At 30.8% G+C, this 19282-nt stretch overlaps 1 long non-coding RNA gene across 4 annotated transcripts; it reads left to right on the top strand.

Annotated features, from left to right (window-relative positions):
• Positions 1-3878: 3878 nt before the first annotated feature.
• LOC128134271 (uncharacterized) lies at positions 3879-18517 on the top strand. 4 transcript variants are annotated; one of them, XR_008232626.1, is made up of 6 exons: positions 3879-4105; positions 6431-6493; positions 6956-7058; positions 7362-7392; positions 7843-7979; positions 18152-18517. It is a non-coding gene; the product is annotated as an uncharacterized LOC128134271 (long non-coding RNA). The 4 variants fall into 4 exon arrangements; XR_008232628.1 differs by lacking the exons at positions 3879-4105; positions 18152-18517 and adding exons at positions 4316-6114; positions 6226-6329 and having other exon boundaries at positions 7843-8090; XR_008232625.1 differs by lacking the exon at positions 18152-18517 and having other exon boundaries at positions 3880-4105; positions 7843-8090.
• Positions 18518-19282: the final 765 nt, after the last annotated feature.

Raw genomic sequence — 19282 nt, 5'->3', positions numbered from 1 at the left:
TGACGGTTTTTGCCATTAATCCCCATAATTCTCCACTAATTACCTCATTATTCCTTGAATTTAATCCTTTTATTATGATGATATAATCTAATTACATATATATTTCTACATCTTAAATTTAAGTTATCACATAATACATCTTCAAGTTTTATGTATTCTTCTTTTTTATAATCTATGCTATGATGACTATTTGTTAATGCATATCCTATGAGGTAGGTTATTGTGAAGGGTTTATCTCCTGGATTCATGAGATCACTTCTTTCAAAGTGATGAATAAAAGATAAAACCTTATTTAATTTTGTTGATTTTAGATCTAAGGCAAATTTAGGATAAACTGAAAACATGAATTTTTGGTAAGCTAGATTTCCTCAGGCTACACCAAGAATACAATCTTGTCGATGCTTAATTCTATCATCAATCAAGGCCATTTATATTGGAGAATGAATTCCTTCTTGAAATTGAGATGTGATTGGAATTTTTACTGCTCCGATGTGGACCATTCTAATTTTAGATCTTATTTATGTAGGAATATCTTTTAGGTTACAATTTATTTGTTCTTTGGTTAATAGTGGTAGATAAACAGATAATGTAGTATATTTTATGTCGACATAAATTTCTTTTGTACTAATGAAGTAAAATATTTCATTTTTCTTTTTAACGTATTCAAAATATTAAATCTTGAATGAACGTTTCTGAATATATTTTCTTTCTTTATTTTAAGATCTGTTATCTCAATTTTTTGAAAGAAGTTCTTGTTTAATCATTAGTCTTCCTTGAAAACCATCTTCATTTTCAACGAAGCTTAACGAATGATCTGAAAGGTTGCTCTTCAGAATCTCCTGTACCTTTATTTTTTAAGGATAAATCCATAACAAGGATCTGAAGGTTGTTCGCCAGAATTAAAATCTTTATCAACAAGGTTTTCAGTTTTTCAGCAAATGACAAAATCTTTGGTAATGAATATGATGCCAATGAGAAGACCTTAATCTATAGCAAGTATAACAAAGAGATTTCTCCGGCCGATGAACAACTGTGCTTAGCCTTCCAAAACTGTGCTTAGACTTGCGGATTAGGTCGTACGCAGCGCGCACTTATGAGTAAGTGCAGTGTACTCATGCAGAATGCATGATCGCGAATAGCCAGCTAGTACGTTGGGCATACGTGTGGTACGCCTGGCGTACTAGCCCAGACTCCAAACCCTAATTCCATGGGTTGCTCCTTATATAAAGAACATTAAGTCCTCTTTTGGTTACCCTTATCATCCTCCAAACCTTCCCTAAACCCTAATCCTAAGTTTGGGTGATTGTGTGAGCCTTGCAAGTTCATTTAGGTGTTTTTGGTGCTTTTAGTTAAAGAAGGAAACTAGAGAAAAAGGAGTGGGTGTTAGCAAGCTTGTAGATCTAGAAAACTTCCCTCCCTATGCATCATTTTCATGTATAAAGTTTGTATCTTGGAAAGCATTTCATTAGATCTCCATGTTCGAATTTTTAATAGTATTGTCCCCAAAGATTAGACCTTTATGAGTTTGGGGTACTCCAGGGGTTTATAGCTGTTCTTTCATGTATTATGGGACTTGTGGATTCACAAAAATGGTTCCTTGATCATTCCTTTTGGTTCATGCATGAATAAAGTAGCTTAGAGTGCATTAGAAGCTGAAGATTTTTATATTGAGTCCTCCCTAACCATGAAAAGGCAAGGTTTTGAAAACCGGATAGGAGACTGAACCGATCGTCTTACCGGTTCGATGGTTCAGGTGGTCCAACCGGTCGGACCGGTCTCAAAAACCGGAAAAACCGGATGATGCATAATTATATTTAATTAAATAAAAAATACAAAAAACGAAAAAAATAAATATTTTTTAAAATTTCCGGTTTTGACCGGTTCAACCGGACCGGTTTTTACTGGTTCACATGAATACCGGTTTTTTAGCATTAAAGAACCGGATCCGCGACCGGTTCCCGGTTGAACCGGCCGGTCCGGTCCGGTTTTCAAAACATGGTGAAAAGGCTTAAAGCCAACAACTTTATGGATTAAGACATCGTACATTGGTCAGATATGTGGTTGGGTTGGTTGTCTTAATGGATTAAGACACTAACTTAGTGGAAATAGAGGCAAACGGAGTACGTCGGGCTTACTATTGGCTACGCACAACGTAGCTTAATACTTCCCTGATGAAAGCTGGCCCTGTTGTACACCCTGCGTAAAGATTGGTACACTCAGCGTACTCGTTGAGCGTTGGCTTTCGTTGGCTTTGACCTTTGGTCAATATTTAGGGTTTTTAGACCATGTGAAGGGTAAAATGGTCCTTTTACCCTTAGAAGGATTAGCCGTGGGATTTGGATTTGCAAGTGAGTTTTTGGACCTTAATTATTAATTAGAGTTAATTATTTTGTTATCTAGGCGGAGTGTAGATCCGAAAGTTCAGGTGCTAGATTTTCGTGTCGTAGTATCTGGTGAGTCTCCTCACTTACTCTTACCTACTTACTCTTACCTGGGTGTTAGGATAGCTGTACTTATGATAACCAACATGGTCTAGCTATTATGGTTATGTTATGCTATTTATATGTGACTGGGCCTGCTGATGCCTGATAGCTAACAGGGTTGCTGATAACCCATCGGGCGTGTTGTTAGCTCATTGGGACTGTTAATAGTTCTCAAGGTTGCTGATAACCCATAATTGTATATATATATATGTTGTGCTGTATGTGGTATCTTGGGGAACACGCTAAACTTCGTTGTCACGTCCCATTTTCACAACAAAAAATTTTCATTTTTATTTAAGGAAATCCTCCAAATTAGAAAAAAAATATTGAGAAAAGGTTTATTCCAAATACATTTATAATAATTTTAGAGTAATATTTAAAACGCGAAGTCTTCATTGCTGCTGATGAATGTGTACATTCACGCCTTCATCTTCCTGAGAAAACTGATGATACTTGTAACAATAAGCAACTGGGAAAGCACGGAGTTTAGTGAGTTTCTCCCAAAATATCCCATACGATAAAACATACAATCATGCATGTCGGGTCCAATCGACCATCAGGTTGGAATACCCCAGACCTAGTCAACCTCTGGTCTAGTCATCATTAGGATGGAATACCCCAGGTTGGAATGCCACTATACAAGCTTAGTGAGGCTGCCGATGAATGTGTATAATCACCCTCTAACTTACCCTATATTTCACTATAAATGGCCATTACGTGAAAGTTGATTTACAAGAATCACACCCAATGCTTATAGTTTTGCCAGTTTGAAGTGACAACATATTAGAATGTTTTACTAGATGAGAAATATTGTATAATGTTCGACTTAATGCATATATTCCACCGAATGCACCACTTAATAATTATAATATTCATGTAGTTGATGTTCTTGGTAATTAATAACATTAAAATTTGATAGTATTTGACAAAACAACTGTAAATGAAACTTGTTATTTTTATTTATTATTGATATGAAAAAAATATGATATTATGTTTTTAATTATTCGTGTTTTGTTGTTTATCCTTTAAGGTTAAATGAAAGAATTTGGACAAATCTCTATTCATGTTTGTTAGATTCATCTTAAAATACGACCGTTAAAAACAATTTTAAAATTGAAATATTATATAAAAATCCCTATAATAAAATTGAGACATTATACAAAATAAAAATGATTGTGTAATTATATAAAATAAACTTGATTATATAAGTATACAAAATAAAATTGAGATATTATATCACAATTCCTATAATAAAATATTTAATATTTGAAAATATAAACTAGAATTTTAGTATATCCTAGATGGTTATAAATAAAAATTTTAATAATTTCGTATATCTTTAGACCAATACTGTGAAAATTTAATATGTTATGATATCCTAGGGGTTTACTCGAAGTCAAAGTGGTTTTAAATCAGGTATCTTTAGATTCGCCTTAAAAACCATGAAGAAGAAGAATCGTTAGTTGGATACGCGAAATAAGGAAATAAAATATATTTACCGTTGCGCACATAAACCGCCTTTAGAAACCTACATATATCAGTAATCAATCTGCACTCCCTTCGATCGTTCTTCTCCAACAGCATTAGCAAGCTACCCATGATAAGTCTCTTCAAGTACCCATGTATGTCTGTATTTTGCATCTTTTAATTTTCTCTTCTGTCGATTGTCTTGTTTTTGATTCTTCTTTGACAGATTTTTTCCGAGGGTTTTCATTTTGAAAGGCTAACAGTTTCTTATACAGTTTTTTCCTACTTGAAAATTGGGGGTTTTTCCACTTCTTGGTTATCGATCAGTTTCTTGTTTTTCATCATGTTCTTCATTTTATGCATAGATAATCTTTAGAATCTTTTGGTTTTGTTTATTTGAAATAGTTTTTGATAGTCGATTGATCCTGCTCTTTAATCTTCTTAAGTTCATTGTTTGGGTTTCTTGGTCAATCATTAAGAACAAGAAGATAGAATGAATCAGAATAAATTTTTTGGGGGTTTTCCCCTTCTATCGTAGGGAGGGTTTGATGAATATTTCTGAAAATAGTTGAGAGATGTGTCTTGTTTCGTAATGCTTTGTTAGATGGCTTATCTGTTCCATATAAATATATTATTTTTTGAATTTGTTCATCTACAAACGTGTTTTCTTTCTGGGTTTCTCTAGATGAGCAATTCCAAGTTATTTTTATGTGCTTTGTTGTAGGAGTAGAAATAAAGGGATATCACATATATGTAAAAGTTATTTTTCTTCAATGATATAGGTTCAGTGATTATCTCCACTAACCTGTTTATTTTGTGGATATTATATATACCTTACAGGAGACAGATTGGAGGCTGACTAATGATGATGATTTTGAAGTATCTTTGTTTCCATATTGGTCTTTATGTGCATGTTTTCTCTCTTTTATTGCAGTGTAATGATTCTGTTCTTGAAATCTGAGATTATTAACAACCTTTTGATTGTGAATCTTAAGATCATCTCATTGAGTCATATTTTGTCTCTATTTTTACATGTTTCAGATCTAGATTATCTGTTTATAACAGTGTGTAATGAAGTCTAAATTATTAACTACTGATTTGAACTTAACTTCTCTTTCTTTTCCCTTATTATGCAAGCTTTTGTGTGGTAACCTTTTTATAGTTTCCAGTTAAATGTTTTTCCTTTTCGAGTTCTTTCTGTGTTGCTCATATATGTTTGTAGACTATTTTCACGTGTTTAGGTTATTAATTATCTTTATTTTGTTGGCTAAGCTTTTAATGTATTCTGTTGTTGTTTAAAAGATAAAGGGACATCAGTGTCACTTGTAGTTTTTACTAGTTTCCAGTTAAATGCTTATATGAATCATGAGTAGTGTGGTCAGGAATTTCTTTCTTTGATGCTATGGTTTTTTTTCCAACTGATTGTGTGTTCTACACTATTTAATTAGTACCATATTCATGCTATGGAATGTATATTTAGTGTTTCTTTTTGGCTTAATGGGTTAAGCACTTAATCTGGAGAGCTATATGACTGTTTCTATTTTGAATCTTATGATGACTAAATGTTTTTTACTCATATTTAGTTCTCATCAAGTCTTCATTCAGACCCTCGATTCATAGCAGTGAGTGTAGATTGTGTGCCTTTTGAATATTAATATTAAGAGCATCACATTCTTTTTCTACAGTTCCTATGGTGGCAACAAATGCATGTATGGATCCAAAGATTCAATTCTTTGTTTATCATATGTTGTTTTTCATCTGTCACTTGTCTTGTTCTTGGTTCTTCTTTGATGGGTTTATTTGAAGGGTTTTGATTTTTGAATGACAGAGGTTCCTTATACAATTCTTTCCAACTTGAAAATTAAGGTCATTGAGTTTCTTGGTTATCGGGTTCTTTTTTTTTTCGTCATGTTCTTCATTTTATACAGAGATATCAGTATGGCTTATATAACAAATATTTTTCTTTAATGATTATCTCCATTAACTTGTTTATTTTGTGGATATATACCTTACAGGATAACTAATGATGATGATTTTGAAGTATCATCTTTTCTATAATGGTCTTTATGTGTTTCCTTTTTTATTTTTTTGGTTTCTGGTTGAAAGTTGGGGAGTTCTCTTCCATTTTGGTGAGATGTTTTCTCAATGTGGATATTCCATTCAAGTAGGTGTCTGATTTCAGCTCTTTCTTTCTCTCTTTTATTGCAGTGCAATGATCCTGTTCTTAGAATCTAAGATCCTCTCATCTTTTTTTTTTTCTTTTTTTTTTCTATAGTTGCTATGATGACACCAAATGTACATCTGTTTACTTAGATTCAGTTCTTTTCAATTCTTGCATGCTGGTAAATTACAATTGAGTTAGGTTGTCCTTTCTTATTAGTAAGTAACCTTTTGATTTGACCTTAAATTCACTTGTTTCCCTTCTTTTTTGGGTCTCTTTATAAGGTTTTATGTGCTCACCTTTTTTTTTTTTTTTGCAGTTGCTATAGAGGCCCCACCCAAAGTCAATGGATGTTTACTCAGAATCCATTCCTGTGATGGTGGTAAATTGCAATTAATTAAGCTTGTTTGCCTTTTCTTATTCACCTTCATATTCATACTCCTAGGCATCCTTCATATTCACAACATTCTGTGCTTGAAATCTATATCATCGACCTTTTGTTTGTAAATCTAAAGATTGATTATGTTCTTGTCAACTCTTGCACAGTGGTAAATTTCATTTTAGCTGGTTTGTCTTTTCTTTTTCACCTGAACTTTTTTTCACTTACTTAATGCACACATATTTACTCTGATTTGGTTCTTGTCAACTCATACATGATGTTAAATTGCAACTGAGATATCCCTTAAATCCATGTAAAATGACTATTTCACCCACATTTTTGTATTTTTACTAATTCTTCTGTACATGAACTCACAACAATGAACTTTGAATCAAATGGTCTTTTCTATCTTGCTCCTATTTGTTGGTTGAATCTTTCTAATCTCTAATGGTATGGGCTTTCCAGGCTATTTGCAGGAAGGACATTATGTTCAAAACAACTCGACTAATAGCCTGAATATGATGTCCCTCTTGTAGACTATTTTCATGTGTTTAGGTACCACTTTCAGGTATATATTATTCATCTTTTTATTTTGTTGGCTAAACTTTTAATTAATGTATGTATTCTGTTGTGGTTTGAAAGATAAAGGGATATATCAGTGTCACTTATATGAGTTTTACTTCTGTTCATAAATATTAATTCTCTGATTTGTAGTTTTTACTGTAATGAGGAAAAGTTCAACTCTGTCTAATTGTTCTGGTTTTCCTCGATGAGAAATGAAGGAGCTTTTTACATTGTTTAATTAAAAATGATATCATTAACCTTTTCCTTTTGATATTAATATTAAGATCATCTCATCTTTTTTCTACAGTTGTGATGATGCATGGTGACACAAAATGCATGTACGTTTACTCACTCAGATTCAGTTCTTGTCAACTCCTGTACGTTGCTAAGTTGCAATCTAGAGGGAAATTGTCAGAAAAGTCCCAATATTTTCGGAAAAGTTACATTTTAGTCCCAATTTATTTTTTTTGAACAGACAAGTCCCGGTTAGTTGATTTTACATGGTAATATGTCATTTCCTGTTAAAAGAAAAAAAGGACTTTTTTGTTAATTTGAGCCAAAATGAAATAATCGGGGCTTTTATGTTAAAAAAAATTAGGACTTAACTGTAACGTTTCCGTAAATATTGGGACTTTTCTGACAATTTCCCTCTAGATTATTAATCTTTTTGTTTATGAATCATAAGATCATATTAATGTCAAAATTTTCTACTCATATTTAGTTATTTGAAGCTATGGATATGGTGATTTTTCTGATGCTCTCTCTGTATGTGGATATATACCTTACAGGAGACAGATGGGAGTCTGACTAAATCTAATGAATTTAAAGCATCTTCTTTTCTATAATGGTCTTAATTTGTTTTGCTTTTTTGGGTTTCTGGTTGAAAGTTGTGGAGCACAAGCATGAGACTTCTCCTTCCATTATGGTGGGATATTTTCTCAATGTGGATGTGTCTGATTTCAGCTCTCTTTCTCTCCTTTATTGCAGTGTACTGATTCTGTTATTGAATCATAAGATCATCTGAGCTTTTCATATAGTTGCTATGATGACTAAATGCCGCTATGTTTTACTCATATTTACTTCTCATCAACTCTCTATTCGGACACTCGGTTCATAGCAGTGTCTGTAGATTATTCAAATTTTAGTTTTGAATCTTAAAATAGGTGGAAAAAGAAATATTAAATTAGGATTAGAACTTAAAAATTAATGTCTTCCAAAGTTAGAAGCTTTTTTTTTGTCTTCCGGAAAAAGATGTCAAAAAGATCTTTTTATATATCCTTTGTCTTCTGAAAAGCAAACAGTCTTTTTCACAAATGTCTTTCCTCCCGTAGACATAAGAGGTCAAAAAGAGCTTTTGGCAGAAAACAAACACCACTTTAGATTATATCAACCTTTTAGTTTTGAATCTTAGAATCATCTTATTCTTGTTCTACAGTTTCTATGGTGGCAACAAATGCATGTTTGTCCTTTCTTATTCACCTATTTTTCTTTCCATTATCTTCAGATGCCTGGGGTCTTTTTCTTTAGTTCATGACTTTTTTTTTCCCCCATTATTAACCTTTGTCCCATTTGTTTCACACATGTTTATCCTTGATTTTCTTTTAAATTAGTTTGTTTGTGTCTCATGTCAAGAGAGAGAGAGGGCTTATTTGAATGGCTTTACTATCCTATGTTAGTATATGTAATGAACTTTTACCATTCTATATAACTGAGAATAAATTTATGAAAGCTTAATTGATTATGAATCTTAAGATCGTCTCATCTTTTTTCTGTTGTTGATATGGTGGCACCAAATGTTTTATTCATAGTTTTTCTCTGGTTGTGGAATTAGCAATATCCCTCTTCTTTTAACCTAAATCAGTTATCTGTATGATCTCAGAGGAATCGACTACAGATTGTTAATATTGTTCATTTTACTCTGTTTGTGTGTATGTGTGCTTATAGTCTATGGATCAGGAACTGTAGGTTGCTTGATTATATGAAATATGAATATAATGGTGTTTATGTGAATGATGATTTGTGGGTTTACTCAAAGTGTGTATAAGGAGGTGCTTTAATCACTCCTGAAAGTCATGCTTTTAGCCCATTGCCTGATTGGTATGTTGATTTCAAGAATCTGTCTTTTTGTTTTAACTTTTTTTTCTCTAATAGGTTATTTCTAAGCTTCTCGTGAAGAATAATTTGATAGGAGCAACACAACTGGGGAGCACATACATGTTATTATGTATATAGCAAAAATGCAAGGTTGAGAGGTATTGATGTTTTTAATTATAAGAAATTTCTTTTGAATGGTAGTTTGATTTGAGTGATGTTTATATTTGTGGTTCAAGGTTTGGTTTGGGAATATCCCTCAATAGTTGGATTTGTAGGTAGGTAGGTAGACTTTATTGTCTTTTTTGTCCCACAAAATGATAAAGTTTTAACATCAAGATAAGTTTTCCCATATTTTAAAAACATTATTTTACCTCTTTTTTTACTATTAAAGTTTTTGATTTCCATATCTGGTATTCCATCTACATATGAATTTCTCAGTATAAAGGAATGTCTATACTTTTTAAAATGTAATTTTTTTAAATCTTAAAAGTCTTGACAAAACTACTATAGGTGGTAAGTCACATTTCATTAGTAGACTTGGATGAAGGAAACACTTGTTTATCTTATGATAAATGCAATAAATGACAATGTACTTTCATTGATTTGTTTATTATAGCATCAGTCTTCCTATTACAACATGGCACTTTGAAATACTTACCCAGTTATAGCAATATCTTACAAATACAAAACAATTTTTACTGTTATTAATTATAATAAGGCATATTTTTCAAAGTATAATGCCCTACTAAATAAGAAAAATATCAATCCTTTAATTGAAAATACAATGTTATGAACTTATAATCGAAGGTAAGATGCTACAATACACAAGTTCAATTCATGAAAGCATTTAGCTATTTGCTTGAACTGAACATTATTGTGTTTTTACTTACAGTCCTCTTCCTTTTGATCATTGATAATACTGATAATGAATTTCTTTTCCTCTCTTTGTTTCATGCGTTAATATGATCTTGAATTCCAGTTTTTGTTTCTTGTTATACAACCTTAATTAATGTGGTGTGGTTTAGGTTGTTTGCTCTTTCCTCTTCCTTTTGATCATTTATAATAAATAATAATACATCAGTCAGCATTGTTAGTTTTTATTCATTGTACCTCAAGAGTCAAGAGCAATGCAATTTTTCTTAAATATTCAGGAGGATATAATGCTAGAATTTAAGGGGCACAAATAGGTGACTTCTCTTCTCTTCTATTAATTGCAATTGAGATCTTTTTCCTTTTTTATTCACCTACTTCTCTTCCATCCTCTTGCGATTTCTTTAGTTAATGACTTTTTCTTTTATTAATCTTTTCATTATGAATCTTAATTATATCTAATTTATTTATACTTTTGCTATAGCGGAGGGAAATACACATATATGTGTTTACTGAAAGCCAGTTCTTTTCAACCTTTGCTTTTGTGGTAAATTGTTGTTTGTCCATTCTTATTATTTACCCCCCTTTATTCATGTTCATGTGCATCCTATCTTATAGATTTTACATTTTTTTTATAAAACTTTCAAATGTTTCCTTAAACATGTATCATATTTTACTATATCAAGTCATTTTCTTTTGAAAAATCAACCCAATTAAAGCATTGCACTATTCGCTTTTCGCATTTTAACTTTCAAAAAATTTCTTATTGAGGTATTTCACTTTTAAAAAATCTATAAATTCTTTTTTTGATTATTATTATGGTTTTGATGTATGTAATATGTTCATGGACTTCTTCTTTTTTTTCTCTAGATTATGCTATTTAGGTTTGGAGATAGAATTTAGGTTTTCTTGTCTGGAAACGAGTTTACTTTCTTTTTAATCTGAAAAATGTAATCAAGAATTTCAACAACTCTATTATTGATAACATAATGGAGCCTTTTTAGGTTGTTTAATTGTTGCTGAAGCAAAATCAAATAGCAGTGTAATTAACTTTTCCCTTTCTATTTTACAGCTTTTAAGTCCTTAATCTTATGCTAGTTTTAGTTAACTTTTCCCTTTCAAATAGCAGTGTAATTAACTTGTCCCTTTCGATTCCATGTTTGTTAATTTTAGTTTTTTTTTTTCATTGTACCTCAGGAGCAATGCAATTTTAATTTAGTATTCAGGAGATGATGCTAAAATTTAGGGGGCACAAACATGTGACTTACCTGCTCTCTCTGTTCATATCTCTATTCAGTGATATGTTTTTGCAATTATAAATTTATATTAATAAAACCTTATAAGACACTTAAATTACACAAATTTTATAACACTTGTTTTCGGATTGTTTTTCTTGCACTTTTTATCCTTTTTGGATTTGGTCTTTGGGCTTCATGCCGCCCATGTAAAATGACTATTTTGCCCACATTTTTTATATTTTTACTAACTCTGTACAAGAACTCATGCAATCACAACAATGGACAGAAACTCACAACCAATGACTTGTTTGAAGGAGGTCAAAGATCAGATGTTATGAAAGGTTTTAAAGCTCAAAGGTATGTAATTTTCCATTCAACAAAATTGAGAGTTATTTATCTGATGCAGAATTGATTATTTTAAAGGCCACAATAATTTAATTTTTGGGTTTGCCCATTACTGTTATTGATGAGGTGCCACCTAAGAGAACTGTAAACAAAATAAAAATCAACATTTAACATTTCCTGTTAGGTGAAAGAAGTAACTGTATGTTGAATATTAGAATATGACTATCCTACCTTTCATGTGCAGAAACATGATCATGTTTACAAATCATTATGTGGATATCTTGAACATGTGTAGAAATTAAAGAGCACAAGGGTATCAAGGAAGTCTATGATGAGGTAAACTTCTCTAAGCTTTTCTTTTCTTTGATGGTTCCATTTTTTATCCTTTCTATTATGAGTCTTAAGATCATATCACCTCGTTTTTATAACATCGTGCATTTTAGTTTTCTTTCAGTTACAACATTATAACTTTTAAATTTAGCCTGTCAAGGCATTTTACTTTTAAAAATCTATCGTATTTTTCAAAATGAGTTATTTTATTTTGACAAACTACCAATTCTTTATGATGACATTTACTATACTTTTTTGGAAAGTGAGGGTAATAGGTCATTTATTCTCATTCAGAAAGAAACATGCTTTATCTATACAGTATTTTTCTCCATACAAACCATTTCACCCATTCAGCCACTTTACCATGTCTGTATTTTTTAAATTTATTTGGATTTTGTTTATTGTTGATAACAGTCTTTTGGTGAACATGGAGATTGTTTAAGTTGTTGTAGAAGCAAATCCTAAAGAATGAACTTTTTCCTTTATTAGCTCTTTAATTTTGTTATGAATCTTAATATCACATCTTGTTTTTTTTGAAGGGTTTTGATTTTTGAATGTCAGAGGTTCCTTATATAATTCTTTCCAACTTGAAAATTAAGGTCATTGAGTTTCTTGGTTATCGGTTTCTTGTTTTTCATCATGTTCTTCATTTTATACAGAGATAATCTTTTAATTTTTTGGTTTTATTTATTTGTAATATATTTGCTACTCTCTATTCTTTTTAAGTTCATTGTTTGAGTTTCTTTGTCAATCATTTAGAATAAAGAAGATACATAATGAAACATAGTGATTTGATTTGAGTGATGTTTGTATTTGTGGTTCAAGGTTTGGTTTGGGAATATCCCTCAATAGTTGGATTTGTCATGAATTGTATTTGTAGGTGAACTTTATTGTCCCACAAAATGATAAAGTTTTAACATCAAGATAAGTTTCATAAAACCTATATAATAAGCCCATATTTTAAAAACATTATTTTACCTCTTTTTTTTACTATTAAAGTTTTTGATTTCCATATCTGGTATTCCATCTACATATGAGTTCCTCAATCTAAAGGAATGTCTATACTTATTAAAGTGTGTTTTTTTAACTCAAAAGTCTTGACAAAACTACTATGGCTATAAGTTTCATGGTGAAAACTGTTTCTTCTTTTGTTTCTTGTTATACAACCTTAATTAATGTGGTGTGGTTTAGGTTGTTTGCTCTTTCCTCTTCCTTTTGATTTTTAACCGTTCTATTAAGATCATATCACCTCGTTTTTAATAGTTTCTATGATGACTAAATGCATGTATGCTCTACTCATATTTAGTCTTCTCATCAACTCTTTATTCAGACACTCGATTCATAGCAGTGTATAGATTATTATATTAAACTTTTGATTTTTAAGCTTAAGAGCATCTCGTGAATGAATGGTGGAAAATTGCAATTGAGATAGATGGTTTTTTCCTTTCTTATTCACCTACTTGTCTTCCATCCTCTTGAGATGCTTGGGGTCTTTTTCTTTATTTAATGAAAATTTCCATTATTAACCTTTTCATTATGAATCTTAACAACATCTAATTTATTTATACAGAGTCTATAGTGGAGGAAAACACACATATATGCTCACTGAAAGTCAGTTCTTGTCAACTCATGCTTGCTGGTAAATTGCAGTTTGTCTGGTTTGTCCATTCTTATTTACCCTTATTTTATATATTTTACATTTTTTTTTCCTTCAAATTAATCTTCTTTAAATGGTTTATGATCCAATCCCATATTAATATATCTTCATTTGCTTAATAACCTTTTAGATTTGTTCACGAGTAAGCAAGCCCAAAAAATTTATCTTCAACCCATGTCTATGTATTTCATATAAGGCTTTTTGCTTTTAAAAATCTATCATATTTTTCAACATGAAGGCATTTTCTTTTGAAAAATCAAACCAAACATGACATCATATCTTCATTTTTTACATAATAAGCACACTTCCCTTTAAAAACTCAACCCATTTATAGCATTGCACTTTTTAGTTTTATTTGTGTTAAAACGTTGCAACTCTCAATGCATTTTACTTTGGAAAATATTCATCTTTTTCTATGGTTGCTATACCAAATGTACATCATCTGTTTACTTAGATTCAGTTCTTGTCAACTCTTGAATACTGGTAAATTACAATTCAGTTCTTGGAATTTAAGATTATAAGTAACCTTTTGATTTGACCTTGTTTTCCCTTCTTTTTTCGGGTCTCTCTATAAAGTTTTATGTGCTCACATATTTAATAGTTTTTACTAGTTTCCAGTTTATTATTTTCCCTTTTTGAGTTCTTTCCATGACCTTGTTTATGTTGTTATACATGAGCTATGCAGTAATATATCTGCCTTCTTATCTGGAGATGGAAATTGTTCACTTCTCTTGAATGTGTATCATTTTTCTCGAAATCTTGATTGTTAAACTTTTAATTATGAATGCTAAGATCATTTGTGCTTTTTTCTTCAATGCATGTGGAGTTTGTTCTTGTCGATTCATAAATGGTGTTAAATTGCAATTGAGATAGTTTGTTGTTTCTTATTCGCCCACTCTATTCATTTTACTTGCATCCTATCTATGAAGCAGTGCATTGAACTTTTATCATTTTGCATTTAGGAATTTTTATTAATAACCTCATTGTTAGTGTTTGATAACATCTCATTGTTTTTCAAACAGTTTTTTTTTCTTCAGTCCAATTGATTATGAAGCTTGATAACAACTCATCGTTTTTCTGTGGTTATAAATTATTAACCTTTTGATTCTGAATCATGTATGTTTACTCATGTTGAGTTCTTGTTAACTCTTGCATTGTGTTATCCTATCTATTCCATATTAATATATTTTCATTTGTTTAATAACCTTTTGGATTTGTTCATTAGGAAAGGTAGCCCAAGTGTGTGTTCTTCAACCTTAGGAATCCTATCTAGTTATGTACCTATGGTGGAACCTAATAATACATGCATTCATGTTTACTTTGATTTGGTTCTTTTCAACTCATTTGTGGTGCAAAATTGCAATTGAGATGTTTGTTGGTTGTTTCTTATTCGTATTATTTGCCCAGTCTATGATAGCATTGCAAATGAATTTTTTCCATTTTGCACTTGAAATATATATTATTTCATAACTCATCTTTATCTTTTATAATTACTTTTTTATAACTTTTATTCTTATTATATAGTGGGTATCCTTAGCATGTTTATTACATTTTGCTTCTAGTTAATACATTTTACTTGTTTATCTGTTAAATGTGTTGTCCTTATAGAGTTCTTAAGGGGGTAGTAGATGGGGAACTACATGATATTTTGATCTAGAAAATCATAGAAATAACTATTCTATTACTCCACTGTTTTCAAAGTGATACATTGGCATTTTACTTTTAAAAATCTATCGAATTTTTCATTATTAAGGCATTTTTTTTTTGAAAAATCTACCTAGAAACAATAGCATTGTACTTTCTTTTTTATATAATAAGCATATTTCCCTGTAAAAAATGATCCCACTTGTATCATTGCACGTTACAGTTTTATTTGTGTTAAAAACATTGTAACTTTCAAGTATTTTCTTCTCTAAGGCATTTTATTTTGAAAATCATATCATTTTTTTCTTATCAAGGCATTTTACTTTGAAAATTCAACCAATTTATCTTTATGTACTTTGTTGTTGGGGTAGAAATTTAATAAGGGGATAAATGGGTATCACATTTATTTTTATCTCCATTAACTTGTCTATTTTGTGGATATATATACGGAAGAGAGGAGTTAGGTTTTGATTGTTAGAGAAGTCATTTCGTTGGGAGAGATCTGAATGATAGAAGTTGTAATGTAATTTTTTGTGTTGTAGATCTAAAGTAGAGCATATAAATATAAGAGTATTCACCTTTTGATTATAAATCTAAAGATTGCCTCATGCTCATATATTATTATATTCCTGTCAACTCTTGCATGGTGGTAAATTAATTGCAAGTGAGCTGGATCTTTTTTCAACTCTTGGATGATGGTAAATTGTATCCTATCTATTTATAGAAATGTAATAAATTATGTTATTGAAATCTTCTTAATTAATTGTTAAACTTTTGATTATGAATCCTAAGATCATATGAACTCTTTCCTACAATTGCTATTGTGGCATCTAATGCATCTATAGTATATGTATACTCACATTCATTTCTATGCATGATGGTATGTATGTATATTCAGTATTTGCCTTCTTATTTTGGAGATAATATAAGTTGTTTATATATCTCTTGTTAATGTTTTTTGGTAATGATGAAGTCTACCTCTTATAGTGACTTTCTTTTGGTTTTCCGTTTAATTTTTTGGTGAAGCAAAAAAAGCACGTGTAATGAACTTTCACCATTCTATGATTGAAAGAGTTCTTGTCAGATTAGTTATTTTTCAACTATCACACATTTTCGTTAGTTGATTGATGATATTCACCAAAGTGCTAATTACTTGTAATTTATTATAATTTTCTTTTTGGGTTTCTCTAGACAAAACTTGTATTCCAATGCTTCCTATCTGTTTATAGCAGTGTAATGGAATCTAAATTATTAACTACTGATTTGAACTTAAGTTCACTTTTTTTTCCCTCTTAGTTTTTACTAGTTTTCAGTTAAATGTTTTTTCCTTTTTGAGTTCTGGTAAACTCATGGTTTTTTTTACATGCAGGATTTTTTTGGTACTCCTAGTCATTATATCTATTTATAGCAATGTTATGAACTTTCTTCATTTTCCAATTGAGCATTTATAGATTCTTAAACTTTCATCTTTTTTCTGCAGTTGCCACAGAGGCCCCAAAGTCCATGCATGTTTACTCAGATTCCACTCTTGTCAACTCTTGCATGCATCCTGCATATTTAAATCATTCTAATCAACTTTCACCATTCTGTGCTTCATATCTATATCATATTATCAACCTTTTAATTGTAAATCTAAACATATTGCCTCATGCACAGGTTAGGTTATCTTCTTGTCAACTCTTGCAATTGAGCTTTTTGTCTTTTTTTTTTCCACCTATCTTTAGGCATCCGATCTGTTTATAACAGACTAGTGAAGTTTCACCATTATGTTATTGAAACTTTTAATTTTGGATCATCCTATGAGTTTATCATTTTGCACTTAATGCATGTATATTTACTCTTATGTGTTTTGCTTTTTTGGGTTTGTGGTTGAAAGTTGTGGAGCACAAGCATGAGAGTTCTCTTCCATTTTGGTGAGATGCTTTCTCTCTTTTATTGCAGTGTAATGATTCTGTAAGTCAGTTTTATGGCGAAGCAGCCAAAATATAGTAATGTTGTGAACTTTCATGATTCTATATTTTAATTATATATACCTTTTGTACAGATCCTAAGATAGTTACATTGTTTTTCTACAGGAGAAGGAAAGCTTTGTGAATTATCCTGATGTAGTAAGTTTAATAATATATAGTAAGGGTATCTTGGTCATAAGTCTTAGTAAGTCAGTTTTATTCAAACAGTAAGGGTATCTTTCCATCGTCTTTAGATGCCTGGGGTCTTATTTTAATTATTTATTTCATTATTAACCTTTGTCCCATTTGTTTCACACATGTTTATCCTTGATTTTCTTTTAAATTAGTTTGTTTGTGTCTCATGTCAAGAGAGAGAGAGAGAGAGAGGGCTTATTTGAATGGCTTTACTATCCTATGTTAGTATATGTAATGAACTTTTACCATTCTATATATAACTGAGAATAAATTTATAAAAGCTTAATTGATTATGAATCTTAAGATCATCTCATCTTTTTTCTGTTGTTGATATGGTGGCACCAAATGTTTTATTCATATTCATAGCTCCATGAACCATTTGAGCCATACTTTTTCTCTGGTTGTGGAATTAGCAATTTCCCTCTTCTTTTAACCTAACTTAAGACTTGTACTCTAAATTTTTAAGAACCATCTAAATCAGTGCACTGTATAATCTCAGAGGAATCGACTACAGATTGTTAATATTGTTCATTTTACTCTGTTTGTGTGTATGTGTGCTTATAGTCTATGGATCAGGAACTGTAGGTTACTTGATTATATGAAATATGAATATAATGGTGTTTATGTGAATGATGATTTGTGGGTTTACTCAAAGTGTGTATAAGGAGGTGCTTTAATGACTCCTGAAAGTCATGCTTTTAGCCCATTGCCTGATTGGTATGTTGAATTTCAAGAATCTGTCTTTTTGTTTTAACTTTTTTTTTTTCTCTAATAGGTTATTTGTAAGCTTCTCATGAAAAATAATTTGATAGGAGCAACACACTGGGGAGCACATGTTATTATGTATATAGCAAAAATGCAAGGTTCATTTATATGTTTCTTTGTGATTATTAATTCAGTAATGCTCAATGATCAAAATGATTGGTTTCATTTGTGCAGAAAGTTCAAAATCAGGGATTCCTATCCTATCCTCCAAAGCATGTTGAGAGAAACACTTCTTTTTTCCTTCACTGAAGATGAAGGAAACACTTGTTTATCTTATGATAAATGCAATAAATGACAATGTACTTTCATTGATTTGTTTATTATAGCATCATTCTTCCTATTACAACATGGCACTTTGAAATACTTACCCAGTTATAGCAATATCTTACAAATACAAAACAAATTTTACTGTTATTAATTATAATAAGGCATATTTTTCAAAGTATAATGCCCTACTAAATAAGAAAAATATCAATCCTTTAATTGAAAATACAATGTTATGAACTTATAATCGAAGGTAAGATGCTACAATACACAAGTTCAATTCATGAAAGCATTTAGCTATTTGCTTGAACTGAACATTATTGTGTTTCTACTTACAGTCCTCTTCCTTTTGATCATTGATAATACTGATAATGAATTTCTTTTCCTCTCTTTGTTTTATGCATTAATATGATCTTGAATTCCAGTTTTTGTTTCTTGTTATACAACCTTAATTAATGTGGTGTGGTTTAGGTTGTTTGCTCATTCCTCTTCTTTTTGATCATTTATCATACATCAGTCAGCATTGTTAGTTTATGTGCCTCATAGTTGGTGATTTCAGATTTATCCAGTGTACCTCAAGAGTCAAGAGCAATGCAATTTTTCTTAAATATTCAGGAGGACATAATGCTAGAATTTAAGGGGCACAAATAGGTGACTTCTCTTCTCCTCTATTAATTAATGATTTCTATAATACTATGGCGTCTTTCCTTTTTTGTATCCTTATATAGCATGTTTAATTAAGTTTGTGGAGCTGGTTTTTTTACTAATTGGTGAACTTTGAAGCATAATTGGCACCATTTTTATACTTTTACTAATTCTATGTTTGAAGTTATTAACTTTCACAATGGAGCTGGTTTTTTTCTACAGTTACATGGTG

This window comes from Lactuca sativa, chromosome 5, assembly GCF_002870075.4.
Source record: "Lactuca sativa cultivar Salinas chromosome 5, Lsat_Salinas_v11, whole genome shotgun sequence".
NCBI classification, from domain to species: domain Eukaryota; kingdom Viridiplantae; phylum Streptophyta; class Magnoliopsida; order Asterales; family Asteraceae; genus Lactuca; species Lactuca sativa.
Note: the sequence above shows the minus strand (reverse complement) of the source record. Positions and strands in the feature narration are given on the sequence as shown.